General features: G+C 35.9%; 1 long non-coding RNA gene across 1 annotated transcript in view; it reads right to left on the bottom strand.

Moving 5' to 3' along the window:
- Positions 1–15,954, bottom strand: part of LOC121042863 (uncharacterized) — a 122,585-nt gene extending 106,631 nt beyond the window's left edge. The window contains exon 1 of the long non-coding RNA XR_005796495.1: positions 15,802–15,954. This is a non-coding gene — a long non-coding RNA (uncharacterized LOC121042863). The remainder of the gene's footprint in view (positions 1–15,801) is intronic.
- Between the last annotated feature and the right edge of the window lie 296 nt (positions 15,955–16,250).

Here is a 16,250-nt window from a genome sequence, read left to right as displayed (position 1 = left end):
GTGAGACTCCATTTCTTCCCTACAAATCTAGTTCTTAGGGTCTAACTGTGGGGAGAGTGAGAACTGCAAAGCAATTACTCAACCAGTTCAAGGAAGAGAATGCCAGCATCCCAAACCCAGTTTTCTTGGAGTATTTACTCCAATAATATCTCCCTCCAAGGAGGTGTAGAAATGTTCTCTTCTTTAAGGAAAAATAAAAAACAAAGGAATGACCATCCCTCCCAACTTACACTCTCATTGTTTATCTTTCTCAATTTTTCTTTTTCAGATATGCTTGCATGTTTTCTCTTTCAGATGAATTTTAAAAGACACTTGTAACTTCATTTAAAAAAATCTTATTAAGATTTAATTCATTATTGTATGTAATTTACTTATTTATTTAGGTTTAATTAACATCTTTACAAAATTGAGTTTTCTCTTCCTGAGGCTTCTTTACTCAGGCTTTATTATATACACTTGAGTAAAGTTATGTAATTGTCCCTATAAATGTCTTATGCACTCTGCTAAGTTTACTTATGGATACTTTAATAATTTTTATCACCATTGAGTTGGATTCTTTTTTTTTAAAGATTAAATTTTTTTTTTTTTTTTTTTAATAAGAGGGAGTAGGGGAGGGGGCAGAGAGAGAGGGTGAGAGAGAATCCCAAGCAGGCTCTGCACCATCAGTGCAGAGACTGACTCAAGGCTGGATCCCACCAACTGTGAGGTCATGACCTGAGATGAAATCAAAAGTCTGGACACCTAACCAACTGAGCCACCCAGGCGCCTCTTTCTTTGTTTTCCTAATTAGTTTTTTACTTGTATATAGAATAGAGATTGATTTTTATATGTTGACATTGTATCAACCTATTTTACTAAAATTACCATTCTGTTCCTTCTCTCTACCAATTTTCTTTTTACAAATAATACAAGTTTGAGTCTCTTGTTTCAGTACTTCTAACTCATTTTCTTTTCTTGCCTGTTGCATTGGTTAGGACTTCTAGTTCTAGTCTTAATAGTTCTAAACATCCTTATTTTGGTCAAGACTTCAGGGGACATGCTTTTAACGTTTCACCTTCATGATATTTGCTAAGTTTTTCTCACAGATTTATTTTTAAAAATTAAACTAAGAAAGAACCTGTGTATTCCTAGTTTGACTTTATGAAGAATTGTATTGATTCATCAGAAATGTCTTTTCTAATAAGATAACTATATAATGTTCTCCAAATCTGTTAATCCAGTTGAATTATAGAAGTAGATTTCCCAATGCTAAAGCATTATTACACCTCTAGAATAATCATGTTTGGGCATTTATATTATACTCTGAAAAAAATACTGCTTTTTATTTATTAATATTTAATTAAGATATTTAACTTATGTTTGTAAAGGAGATTAATCTATGGTTTTCTTTTTTTTCAGAGTTATGCAGCTTAGTTAAATGAGTTTTGAAGTTTTCAACATTTTTAATGCTTTGTAAAGATTATTAAACAGTAATTTTCTTTTCTTTCAAAGTTAAGTAGGATTGGCTTATGAATTACTTTTGAGCTAGTCTCTTTTATAGGGATAGATTTTTTTTCTTTTTAAAAAATTTTTTTAATGTTTTTATTATTTTTTTTAATTTTTGAGACAGAAAGAGACAGAGCATGAGCAGGGGAGGGCCAGAGAGAGAGGGAGACACAGAATCCGAAACAGGCTCCAGGCTCTGAGCTGTCAGCACAGAGCCTCATGCGGGGCTCGAACTCATGGACTGTGAGATCATAACCTGAACTGAAGTCGGACGCCCAACCGACTGAGCCACCCAGGCGCCCCTATAGGGATAGATTTTTAATATGGTTATTGATGTATTCAACTTTTACCTCTTCTCAAGTCATTTAAAGTAATTTATACTTTCTTAACCATTCATTTTCTTTGTTTTTATTATTCTTTTTGAGCAAAAGTTATGAGTGCATCCTGTCAATATTTCTTGACATTTCCTATCTATAGCTATGTTTTCCTTCTTTCACATTATTTTAAATTCTTTTTTTCCTTTATACATTTATCAAAGAAAACAAAAGACTAATTTCTCACTTCATTGATTAAATCTACTATGTCCTCCCATCTGTTTATTGAGTCCTGCTCCTATTTCAGGAGTTGGACCTTACTGTGTGCCTTACTAGAGTTTTTGAGAGCCACACCAGAACACTGTGAGATTATTTAAGTGAGAGTCCGTCAGTTTATACGAGCTTCTGAAAAGCAATCCTGAAATTAAGGGAAAGAAATTTAAATACAACCCATATTATCATTTGGTGGAAAAAGCTTTTGAAATGTTCTAGTCTAACACAATTAATTTTTTAATTTATTTATCAAATAATAGTTTTGAATGAAAAATATTCAATGTCTACTATATACTGGATGCAATGTGATGTGCTAAGGATATAGCAGTTAAATAAAAACACATGGTTCCTATTTTCACAGGGCTTACAATCTGGTAGAAGAGACAGATAAACATACATTAATAGGTAATTTTTAATTGTCCCATGTACTTTGAAGAAAGAAATAGGGTGCTATGAAAAAGAGTAATTTCAATGGAAAAGAAAATCAGAGAAAAAGCTCTCTGAGGAAGTGACATTTAAGACAAAAATGATGATAGATGTTAGGTAGGCAAAGAATGAAGACAGCGCAGTGGGGGAGAAAGGAGTAGCATATGTAAAAGCCTGGAGATAAGAGTGATCTTGGCTTGATAAAAGTTAAAAGATGACGGGCTGAGATTAGAGCAAATTAGGCAGTGGGGGAGAAACAAAGCTGAGATGTAGACAAAGACCTGAGCATAATGGGCCTGTAGCCACAACCAGAAATTTTGGATTTGATTCTAAATAAAATGAGAAATCACTGAAATGTTTTAATCTGGGGAGTGACATAATTGAATCCACATTTCCAAAAGACGCAGCTGGCTTCAGGGCAGAGAATAAATTGGAGCAGAGCAAGGGTGGAAACAAGAAGAGTAGTTTGAAATCGTTGACATTTATCATGCAAGAAATAAAGCTGGCTTGGGCTAGGGTGGCAGAGATGGTAAATATATACTGACTTGAGGCATTTTACAAGATGAAATCAGTATGACCAGGTGATGACTTTTTTTATTGTGGTAAGACACACACAACATAAAATTTACCATTTTAACCATTTTAACTGTGCAATTCAATGTCATTTAGTACATTCACAATGTATGCAACCACCACCACTATCTAGTTCCAGGACATTTTCATCACCCTAAAAGAGAGGCTCATACTTTAAGCCGTCATTCCTCTTTATGGGCTGAACCACCACACCCCCCACCCCTGACCACCAAAAATTCATAAGTTGAAGTCCTAACTCTACGTACCTCAGAATATGACTATTTGGAGACATGGCCTTTAAAGAGGAAATTAAGGTAAAATGAGGTCATATGGATGGGCCATAATCCAATCTGACTGGTTTCCTTATAAGAAGAGTAGATTAGAACATGTACACAGGCACAGAAGAGAAACTATATGAAGACAGAGGGAGAAAATGTCCATCCACAAGTCAAAGAGACAGGACTCAGAAGAAATCAACACTGCCAACAGCTTAATCTCAGACTTATGGCCTCCAGAACTGTCACAGAATAGATGTCTGTCATCCAGTTTAAGCCATCCAGTCTGTGGTTCTTTGCTACAGCAGCCCTAGCAAACTAATTAACTCTGCATTCCCTCCTCTTCCCGGCTCATGGCAACAACTTATTTGCTTTCTGTCTCTATGGATTTGCCTATTTTGGATATTTCCAATTAAGGGAATTATATAATATGTGGCCTTTTGCATCTAGCTTCTTTTACTTAGCATGTTTGCATGTTGTAGCATGTATCAGTCGTTTGTTCCTTTTTACAGATGAATAATATTCCAGTGCATAGATATATTACTTTTTATTTATCTATTTGTTAGTTGATGGTTAGTGACAACTTTGATGTAAGAAAAAAAAGACTTTGATTTAAGGAATGAAGGAAAAGAATGAGTCAAGAATGATTTTCTAGATTTCTAGCTGGAGAACTTAAGAGAATGGATGCCATTTATTGCTTTGGGAATGAATGGAAGAAGAGTATATTAGAGGGACGATTTGGAAAGATTATGTCTACAAAGGTTTGATGACTAGTCACATGGCCTAGCCAGATCTGTGTTCTCTCATTCCATTCCTCTCTCTATTCTTCTAACGAATCAGCATGGGTGATGTAATCATTTTAGTGGTTTTAGCCATTTGCCTTTTCCCATCAACCAAGTGAAACTATTCCTGGTCATTTCTAGCCCTGAGATATGTCTTTTGGTCAATTAAGAAACTCCTAAAACATGCAAACAAAAACCACAGGCAAAGACTGTCAACATATGAGCACATAAATGAGTTTAAGTAATAACTAATCCACATTATTAAAATTCTACCAACTAACCAAGTGATCTGTTCTCTTGGTCTCCCAGAACATTCCAATTAATTTTAACAGTATTTTTTCCTGATTATGAAAATAATAAGTGGACATGTAAGAAAATTTGAAATATATAGAAAGGAACATAAAAGAAAATAAAAATTACTTATGATCTCTCCACCCATAGATAAACACTGTTAACATTTTGCAATATTTCTTTTTTTCTATAAATTTTATAGAAATACCTCTGTAAATTCAGGAGCTGTATGCCTAAAAGTATTATAGGTGGCAAAACAGTGATTGGCATGCTCAAAGTGCTATAGAAAATATAACTTTAAGAAGAAATATTAAATTGTATTGAATTAGTTTTAAAACATAGCCAACATAAATTCTACAACATATTTACTTTTAAAAAGTCTTAAATACTTGTTTTGTTTGAAAGTTCTTTTCTAGGGGTGCCTGGGTGGCTCAATTGGTTAAGCGTCTGACTTTTGGTTTCAGCTCAGGTCATGATCTCCTGGTTCATGGGTTTGAGCCCCTCATCAGGCTCTGTGATAATAGCATGGAGTCTGCTCAGGATTCTCTCTCTCTCTCTCTCTCTCTCTCTCTCTCTCTCTCTCTCTGCCCCTCCCCTGCTTATGCTCTCTCTCTCTCTCTCTCTCTCTCAAAAAGAATAAATTTTTTAAAGTTAAAAAAATAAAAGTTCCTTTCTAAATCACCTTCTTCAGTTCTACAGAAAATATTTCTCCAGTGTCATGAGCTGCTGGGGTCTTATATTAGACAGACTCTATCACATTACTTTTTGAACAAGTTTTTATTGCCTTGAAATGTCTTCTGCATTCATGGTCTCCATCATTGGTTTTGCAATTAGTAGTGACATGGTTGACCACTCATCACCCTCCCCCCTTGCCTTGTCCCAGCCTCTTCACAATTTATCATTGGGCTTAAGACCAAATTTCTTTGAGTGTGACTTTCAACTCCTCCTGTGAGACGCTGGGCTCTCTTTTCTTTGAGTAATCCCATAAATTGGCTTATATGGTCTATAGGCAGAGTTAACAATAATTGTCATCTTCTTTTGCTTAAGAGAATCTAAGAAAACTGGACATGATGATGATGATGATGATAATAACAACATCAGCAGTAGCAGCAACAGCATAGGATAACATTCCCAGATATTTTAATTGACATGCTAATATAAAATGAAGTTATCTAAAAGCCAAAATTTTTCTATATTATATATTTTTTGTACAACTGAAATCTATTGTTTTTGTCATCTTCATTCTTAATATTCTATAAGAATCTCTCTCACACCAGTCACAAAAATTAACTCAAAATGAATTAAAGACTTAAATGTAAAACTTAAAATCACAAAACTTGTAGGAGAAAACATAGGAAAAAAAGCTCCTAGATATGGGTCTTGGAAGCAATTTTTTGAAAATCACACCTAAAGCACAAGCAACAACAAAATAAACAAGTAGGATTACATCTAACTAAAAAACATCTGTGCAGCAAAAGAAACCATAAACCAAGATGAAAGACAAACTATGAAATGGGAAAAAAAATACTTGGAACCATTTATCTGATAAGGGGTTAGTATCCAAAATATACAAAGAATTCATAGAGCTCAATAGCAAAACAAAAACAAAACAACAACAACAAAACCACAACCCATAATCCAATTAGAAAATGAGAAAAGGACTTGAATAGACCTTTTTTCAAAGAAGATACAGGAATGGCCAACAGGTATATGAGAAGATGCTCAAACTCACTAGTCATCAGTGCAAATTAAAACCACAATGAGATACCATCCCACACCTATCATAATAGTCATCTTCAAACACCCAAGAGATGACAAATGCTGACATGGATGTGGAGTAAAGGGAACCCTCATGCACTGTTGATGGGATTGTAAATTGATACAGCCACTATGGAAAGTAGTGTGGAGGTTCCTCAAAAAAACTAAAAATAGAACTACTATATGATCCAGCAATTTCACTTTAGGGAATATATCCAAAGGAAGTGAAAACATTAACTCAAAAAGATATCTGCACCCCCATGTTCATAGCATTATTTACAATAACCAAGACATGAAAACAACATAAGTGTCCATCTATGAATGAATAGATGAAGAAGTGATAATACACACACACACACACACACACACACACACACACACACACGAACATTATTCAGCCATTAAAATGAAGAAATCCCACTATTTGTGGAAACATGGGTGGACTTTGAAGGCATTATGCTGAATGAGATAAACCAGAGAAAGACACTGTATTATCTCACTTATATGTGGAATCTAAAAAAGGAAACCAAATGCATAGACTGAGATCAGACTTGTGGTTACCAGAGGTTGACGGTGAGGGGAGGAAAACTGAAGGGATGTGGTCAAAAGATACAAACCTCCAGTTATAAGGTAGATAAGTATTAGGGATGTAATGTAAAATGTGATTACTATAGTTAATGTTGCTACACAATATGTAGAAAATTGTTAAGATTGTACAGCCAACAGTTCTCATCACAAGGAGAAGTTTTTTTTTTCTTTTCTTTTTATTATTTCTATATGAGATGGTAGATGTTAACTAAACTATTGTGGTAATCATTTCACAATATGTGTAAACCAATATACCTTGCTGCACACCTTAAACTTATACAGCGATGTATGTTAATTACTTCTCAATAAAACTGGGGGAAAAAAGAATTTCTCCTGTGTGATTAAAAGTTCTGAAAAGATATAGTCCTTCTTTAAAAAACATAAAGAAGACATAAGTGCATCGTATAGTCTAGTGTTTTGTTCTGGAAGTAAAATAGACATCTCTGTTAAGTAATAACCTCTCCAGGAGAAAGGCAGCATAAAAACTGGCTTCCTACTTGATCTGTATATGGAAATACTACCTATGGTGATCTCTTTCAAGGTTATATTGAATTTGGACACTGAACACTGAACACTGGTGATAGAGTAAAAATAAAATGTCAAAATTTGGATCACTGTAGCTTGTCACAATTCATCTATATGAATGTATCCTTAAATGCAAGTCTTATTAAAAAGGATCTGGGAAGGCCTAGGCTGATCCAATCTCATGGCTCCAAAGCCAATTAGCTACATTTGATCTCATGCCCAACTATAAATAAAATGCTGATCAGTACAGAAAGATGGATTTTGTGGCAAAAACAAGAAGTCAAAGTAACTGTCATTACTTGTCAATATTCCTCCTGCCACGAGGTACTGGTGGAAACATGGCTAGAGTTTGAACCATTTCTGGAAAAACGTCATCTGGTCATATTGTGCATGATTCATTTGTTTCATAAAAGGTCAAAATACCAAGGTTGTTTTGAAACTCACTTCAGTCAAAAATCAATTTTTTCACATTAAATTTAAGCTACTCCATTTTCAAGTATTTTTATAGAATATTTTATAACATACTTCTAGCTCACTAATATGCATAATGTATTTTATGTTAATTTTTTTATTTAAAAAGAATTTTTATTTAAGAAGTTTAATATTCTTATATTATGTTTTTATGTCTTTGTTAAGGTCAGTATTTATACACTGTGTTTAATTTTGCAAAATTTTGCAAAAATACTGATTGAGTGACTAATTATTTGGAATCACTGATGTGGAAAGAAGAGAAACTAGATTATATTCTCTTCCTTACAGGCTGGATCACCCTAGGCCATATTATAAACTGTATCCCAGAAACTGTATTTATCTCACAAATGATACCTAAATAAAATTCATATCTTTTAGCCTAGGAAGTGAGATGTTGGATTTAAGAGATTTATGATGAGATGCTTCACACCTAAAGATTGAAGTATAAATTCCAGTGGCTAAAAAATATACAATCAATTGTTCTTTGAATAATATTTTGATTTACACTTGAGTATTTGTGACCAAAGTCAACGTTAATTTGAAATTTTACTTCGACACTTAGAAGATTTTTCTGGTCAAGCCCATAAAGGTTCATTGCTTCTTTCATTCAGTTATTCAATAACTACTTTGTGCCAGATGCAGGTGTTAGCAGAGCAAGCAACAAGATATTATTCATTCATTCATTCAGATTGAGATATATCGATGAAAAAAGAAACTTAGATAAAATTCCAACCCTCAACATGCTTACATTCTAGTTGAAGGGAAGGGGAAAGAGTTAAATAAAAGATAAACATAATATGTAAGTATATTATGCATTTTGTTAAAAGGTGAAAATTAATATTTTAGAAAAACAGAGTAAGGTGGTCAGGAGAAGGATAGAAATTTTAAACTGGATGATCATAGATGGCCTCATTGGAAAGGTGTCATGTGAGTAAAGACTTGAAGAAGTGGGGTGAACCATGTGCATATTCCCATGGCTGAGGCAAGAGTCTGTGCAAAGACTCTGAGATAGGACAGATTGTGCTTAGCATGTTTGAGGCCCAGAAAGAAGGCCACTGTATACAGAGATGAGTGAACAAGAGGAAGTTATAGAGATGTGGATAGAGAAGTAGAGGGAAAATCAGGTAGGGATTTTTGGCTTTTATTCTGAGAGATTGGCAGCCAGTAGAAAGTTGTGAGTCAAGGAATGTCATGAGCAGATTTAAAGTCCCCAACAGTATTCCTACAAAGGGTTTGGTATCCTGTATATGTTCTCCTAATTTACTGACTTCCCACATCCCATTTCTGCTATGAAATCCTGATATTCTTCCCTTCTCCTCTGTGATAATCCTCCTTTCGAGTATCCTCCCTTTTCAATATTTCACATTCAACATTCCCCCACCTTTTACATGAGTCTTTCACAATTTGTATCTCCTTTTTAAAAAGACGTAGTTTATCATTTTGTCTGCCTATCCTGTGTGGTTTTCTTTCTTCTTTCAAACTATTTTGTTACTACAATATAATTAATATGAATAATATTGCCTCCTGACCATAATTCCCCATACTAAACTATATTCAATATGACATATTTTCATTCATTTCCAAATAAGTGACATTCTCTGGAATGAGTATCTTTTAACAACTGTGGATAGCATTGGCCTGGATCTATGTCTCATTGGTCTAAGTGAAAGTATACTCATCATTTCCTAATGTATTTTTAACTGCTGTGTCACATCCTCTGAGATTCTGTGTCACTTCTTCTAAATTTAAATTTTTCTACCATTTAGCTCCCTCTCTAAATGGATAACAGAAAAGATTTGTTTTTATTTTTATTTTTTTCCATTTCACTTCCATGTACTCTGGAAAAAGAATAAAATTGTGACCACAATTTCTTTAAAGGGCGTACAACATTGGGTAGTAACAAAAACAAAATTCATTTGGATGCTTTGAGACTCATTAGGGCCCTCTAATTAGGATTTTCAATTGTTTATTCAATGGGCATAGATGGTAGTCACAGATTTCATGTTATATTTTGTAGGAATGTCCAATCTACCCTGACAGCTGTTCAGGGCCACTACTCTAACTCCAGTAGACAAGGAAGAGGACTTCTCTAAAGCAACCAGAATTGTAAACCACATTCTGGAAATTTTTAAGCAGTTCTAGGTTATACTTTGTTTCAGTTTCAGATCTCCCAAAAGATTCTAAGAAGTCAAGTTGAAGTAATTTATTTGGCAAGTACAGGTGATAATGAAAGGAAAGTGGGAAGGTGACACAATAAATTGAGGGCAATCAATACATGATATTTGTGTGTGTGTATGTGTGTGTGTGTGTGTGTGTGTGTGTGTGTGTGTGTGTATGTATTTGTGTGGGTGCATGCACACACACACCCCAACTTCTGGATTCACTGGTCAAGAACTATTCTGTGGGTATTGACCCAGTGCTCCCAGCATGCCACTTTTCACAATGGGGGACAAGGTATTGGAGAGGACATGTCTCTGGGCGTATCTGGAAGCTGGAAGTCCAGTAGAGCAAATGGAAACATTTAAGTGATATAGGTTGGGCACTGATAGTATCTTCTACACATCTGACTCCACCTTCCCTTGGGGGTTGCACGCATAACTTCCCTTGTCTGCTGTACAATTCCATGGAGCATAATTCACATAGATGACAATGTGAATGGTGCCCCTCCAGAGTCATGCAGTTTGGCCCTGCCCATGTGGAACCGAGTTCAATCTTTACAACTACTAATTGCTTTGGTTCATATGACATGTTAAACTGTTAACTTCTCTCATAGATGTGGTCCCATAATTAATTTTCATAACAGTCTACAGATAAGGCCTAATCTTAGCCATTATGGTTGAATTACAGAAATTTCTGAATAATTTCTATGGAGTATTAAGCCCTGTGACACACATGAGGTTGAATCTTCAGAATTTTTGACCTTTGTCTCTTTGATAGTATTACTTCTCACTAATTGGTCTTATCACCCAGACGTATAAAATCCATGACAATTAGTATCATGTTCCTGGAGCCACAGTGAAGACTAATGGGTTAAGACAGGCAAGATGAAAAGTTAAGGATAGTTGTTCCCACTATGATGTACTATGTATCTTGGGCCACACTCCCTTCTCTACTAACATGCAGAGAAACACACAAACACACCACTGTTTAACAAATTCATGGAGCACCAACGATACCACATGTTTGATGTTGGGTATATTCACATAAATAAATAAGATACATTCTCAGCCCATGTTAAGCTCTTTGTATATGAGTGGGGCAAGTGCAGAGAGAGAGGGAGAGAGCGAATATCAAGCAGGGTCCACGCTCAGCATGGAGCTCGATGTGGGGCTCAGTCCCATGACTGGGAGATCATAACCTGAAGTGAAATCAAGAGTTGGAGGCTTAACTGACTGAGCCAAGAAGGCGTCCCTATGTTGATTTTTCTGTATCTCTCACAATGTTTGCTTTTTGTCCCATACAATCTGGCCTGGGATTGTATCATGCTGAGAGTTTACTTGAAATCTGTTTGAAGTAGTCTTTATCATTTGGTTGCTTGTGAGTTTGGGTTCCCTCTAAATGTTCTCTGTAAGGGGCGCCTGGGTGGCTCAGTCGGTTAAGCATCCGACTTTGGCCCAGGTCATGATCTCATGGTTCGTGAGTTCAAGCCCCAAACTGGGCTCTGTGCTGACAGCTCAGAGCTTGGAGCCTACTTCCGATTCTGTGTCTCCCTCTTTCTCAGCCCCTCTCCTGCTCTCTCTCTCTCTCTCTCTCTCTCTCTCTCTCTCTCAAAAATAAATAAACATTTAAAAAAATTTTTTTTTAAGTTTAAACATTCTCTATGAAATACCTATTCCTGTTGCTTGGCTGTCTCACTAAGCTGACTACGCTCTGGCTATGTTCTCTCTGTTGACTACATTCCCTGCCATAGTGAGGAATAGCTACATTCAGCTTTTACTGACCTAAAGATTTGCTTCCTTTCACAGTTCCTAGACTCTTCCAGTGTAGAACTACACAGCAGCTTACCACTCCCTAGGCTCAATGTTCTGAAGTCATGTGATAATAAAGGTAGGAACTAGTATTTCCAGTGGAAATTAATACTCCAAATGTGTACTGACTATGAGATAGGTACTGAGTATGACAGAAGAGTTTTACTCTGGAGTATACTTCTTTGATCTGTGTTTGAGGATAACAAAGACAGCCTCATAGGATTTTCAGGTAGACTGGTGAATTCTCCAAATGCTATAGTTTCTGGGGTCAGCCATAACATTAGTTTTCTGGCATTCCTTTCATGGAATGAGAAGGATCCTATGCACAATTTTTTTTTCAAAAACAACTTCACAGGTAGATATTGTAATATTGTGTAAATATCCCATGAGTTTTGATGAACTTGTTAAGATCCTTATACAGTATACTCATCACCATAAATTGATCAAATATTGACAATACTCCTCTGAATGAATGCATTGCTCATTGCTGTATAGTCCATCCAGTGACATAATCATAGAAGACAAATATGAAATGGATCACTAGAATTGAATCTCCAAAGGATGTATCTCAGAATTTTCCTTTTATTCCTTTGCATGCTAAGCATTTATGCCTGGAATTAAAGTCACGCTTAAGGAGAGGGTTAAAAGAATAACTTGAGAGAGAACCAATACTTATTGAGCACTCACTACGAGTCAGGTATAGCTCTTTATAAATATCTGATTTGATCTTCACAAAATTCTTATAGATTATAATTTTTATTTTATGGTTGAGGAACCATGTAGTTTCCTCTACATAAGAAAAATTAAGTTGAAAAGTTGCATTTAATTAAATCTTGGTCTTCATGTCAAAACCACCTCTATTTAAAATATTTCAATTCATTCACTCAACAGCCAACATTTAAAAGATTTGCTTTGTGGAGACTGTTGTATTAAGCCTACACCTATACTGATCATTCTCTATCATCCTGTCCTGAGCAAAGAACTGTTCTTGCTAAAATCCCAGATGCTCAAGATGACACTTTTACAGATTTGAACTGACTTAACTTTTTTGGACTTCAGAAGGATCTTCATTGGTTGATCTCCTTGAGATAGAGTCGACTACAGGAAGGAAAGGTAAATGTAATTGCTTTGAAAATTTTAATTCTGTGACTTGAAGCCACCAACATACCAAACTTGCCTGGCTCATTTCAATGAACCAGACCTCCAGCTGGGCTACATCCCTGTGCAAACTTTGCACAAAATAAACAATCCTTTATAGATTGAAGAGTGGCCCTAACAGTCGACTGACATCCCGAAAGCAGCTGTGCTGGTCCAGGATGAATCCATGACATAGTTCTAAATAGAGAGACCTACAAGCCAACCAGAAAGATGCTGAGGCTGTGTCTCACAATGCCAGGAAAAAAAAAATCTAATCTTCCCCTGATTTCATCTACAATGAAATCAAAGACTGGATTTCTGGAAACATCTGGGTGACTATGTAGATTTTTGCAGTTTTTCCTCAATATTTGGTAACATTTAGACACAACCTAAGTTTCCTAGACTCAAGCCATTCCCTACTGTTAAAAACACTTTTTTTCTCCTCCCCCCATAAAAATGGTCTCATTGTTCTTTATTTAGTCTAACAGAAGGATCCATGTACCAGCATTGCCTTAGCTTTGCTTGGCTTCAATTATACAAACTAACCACAGTCAGTTGGATGGCAACTGCCGTAGCAGTGTGCCTGCCCTCTCCAAATTCATGAGTGGAGTTTTTCCACCCACAATGTCAGGTACAGGATATGAATCGAGGATCAAAATTCTCTAGTGCAAATGGGGGGAAATTCCAATGAAATAATACTGCTTCTAAGATTAAGATATACCGACCTGCTCCCCCATACACAATAATAATAAAAACTACCAGGTTTTTAATTGATTAATAGCTATGATCCTGGCACCATACTAACATCCTTACATATAATCTCATTTAACACTTTACCTTCTAAGGAGGGCAATACAGAATTCATCCATAATTTATCAAATTCTTAAATACTCAGTGACGTTTCTCCCTTACTTTTTTTCAAAATCACAGTTTGTTTTAATTCACTTGAGCTGTTGGTCCTCTCCTGTTTGCGGTCCCTGAGGGCTGTCAACTCCCTGCTGCCATGCAATACCAATTACATATTTTCAGACCACTAATCTCTCTCCACCCCACCAGCTTTCCTGCTTCTGACCACAGAGTGACAACATCAGCTGCAGCATGCCACGGAAAACAGGACTCAACATTTCAGGAGAAATAGCTCAGCTAAGAGAGTTTCCTGAGTTGTGAAAAAGCCTCTTAACACTTCAATATTGCATTAACCTCAGTCTTCACCTGCTTTTCTTTGGGTCACAGGGATCATTAGCCAAGTGAACATCTTCCATCCAACCACAAACAGGAACAGGATGATTGCTTTGGGCCCAGGTAGATCTTCTCAGCCTGCCAACAAGGTGGTACAGCTCAGGGGTCAAAGTAGCAGAGTGGGAATCCTGTTTGCATGACAGTCAGAAAACCAAGATATTGTGTGACCCTGAGCTAGTGTTTAACCTTTGGCTCTGCCCTAAGCCCAGTCAGAGGTGCCTTTTAAAAACAATTAGATATGGGACCTGGGTGGCTCTGTCAGTTAAGCGTCCGACTTTGGCTCAGGTCATGATCTCATGGTTCCTGGGTTCAAGCTCTGTGTCAGGGTCTGTGCTGACAGCTTAGTGCCTGGAGCCTGTTTCGGATTCTGTGTCTCCCTCTTTCTCTGCTCCTTCCCTGCTTGTGCACTCTCTCTCTCTCTCTTCCTCCTTCAAAAATAAATAACAAACATTAAAAAAAATTTTTTTAATACCAATTGCATAACTCCTAGCCAAATATAAAAGAAAATACTTCCAAGAATAAGAACTGGTCATTATCTGTTTCTGTTAATGATTCAGTCATATAGTTTGTAACCATATTCAAACACAACATCTATGGAACCCTATCAAGTCCGAGGGTTCTTTCCTGGCTCAAAAAAGATATCTCTGACAAGACTGAGGAAATGTTTTATCTTAGAATTCTGACTGCACAATCCCTTTAAAAACATCATATCATTAAGCATAGGTACAATATTCTCTTAATTTTTCCAGTGTTCTTCTTAATAATTAATGAACACCATTTGTCATTCTCTGAGACTTTGATCCAGATCTTATGAGGATTCTAAAGTTTAAATAGGGCTTAAAGGTTTGTAAGTTCATTACAGTATGATTATTTTATTACATTTCATTTTCCCCTCTTTTTCCTTTAATCTAAAATGCATTTTCTTCTCAAGTAGTATTTTCTCCTATTTTTCTGTATCTTAATGCCAGAGTGAACACAGAATGAGTTTTCTGGTGACATCTCACAAACCACTGAATTTATCCATCTTTCATATATTTCTGTATCTAGACCTTCCACAAAAGTATAGGAAAGTTGTACTTTACTCTTTGTTAGATAGAACCATTTTCAAGGATTCTTTTTTTTTTTTCAAGGATTCTTAATGTGTTTTCAGAAGATGAACCAGTTTTATTAAAAGTCTTGTGGGGTGTTAAGAAAGTAAGTGAAGGGAATTAAGCTTAAAGTATCAAAATAAATCATTATGATCTTTATTTGTTTTTAAAATGGGGAAGTGATATCATAGGGTGCATTAAGATTCAGCCACAACCACATGGCACTGCAGCATGCCATGAATAAAAATTATGTTAATGATCTAAAGCGCCCATATATTGTGCTACAGAATGCTTGATACTGGATTAAACTGCGTGAAGACCCTGCAGGGTAAACCATTCCAGAAGCAGACAGTGCTTCTGACTCCAGTAAATGTTGAACACAGAACCAGAATGACAATAGTTGTTGGCCATTTGTTCAGAGAGGAACTTAAACTGGAACGAAACTAAGGTATAAATATATTTTGTCATGGAGCAAAGAAAGGACTTTTGATAACAGATCAAATAATTTATCCAAATCCAGGGTTAACATCTTAGTTATACTTTCACTGTCAGTATTTTTTCTGAGTGCAAGAAAAATAGATAGGAGAAAAGGAGATGAGTCTGCTTACTTCTTCTGGAGAATGTTCCATTCTTTCACTTTGGAGAGAAATGGCACTTCTTTCTGCTTTGCGGATATATATGATAAGTGGATAACAGAAAAGCATACAAATGGGTGTATTTTCCTCCTTTCTGCTTTTGAAAATCTTATACTTAACCTTATTAAAATGAGAAAAATAAAAATAATATATTATTGCTCCAAATAAGAGTCTGCCCAGAGTCACAAGGAATTTCCACTTACTACCAAGAACTGGTGGATAGATCTTTTCCTTCTACCCTTTCCCAAGGCCAATACAAATGTCACCAGCCAAAATTTCTCTGTATTTCAGCCCAGAATAGAAGATGAAAGCTTTGGGGCTTAGTAGATTTTTTAAAATAACTAAAAAGAGCAAAGATGATTACCTTTTTATAGTAATGTGTTTGGCAGGATAACATGTGTGTGTCCTCCCTAGAGCCCCTC

This window comes from Herpailurus yagouaroundi, unplaced genomic scaffold (assembly GCF_014898765.1).
Source record: "Herpailurus yagouaroundi ecotype Mexico unplaced genomic scaffold, PumYag 186, whole genome shotgun sequence".
Taxonomy (NCBI): domain Eukaryota; kingdom Metazoa; phylum Chordata; class Mammalia; order Carnivora; family Felidae; genus Herpailurus; species Herpailurus yagouaroundi.
This window is presented reverse-complemented; position numbering and strand designations above follow the sequence as displayed.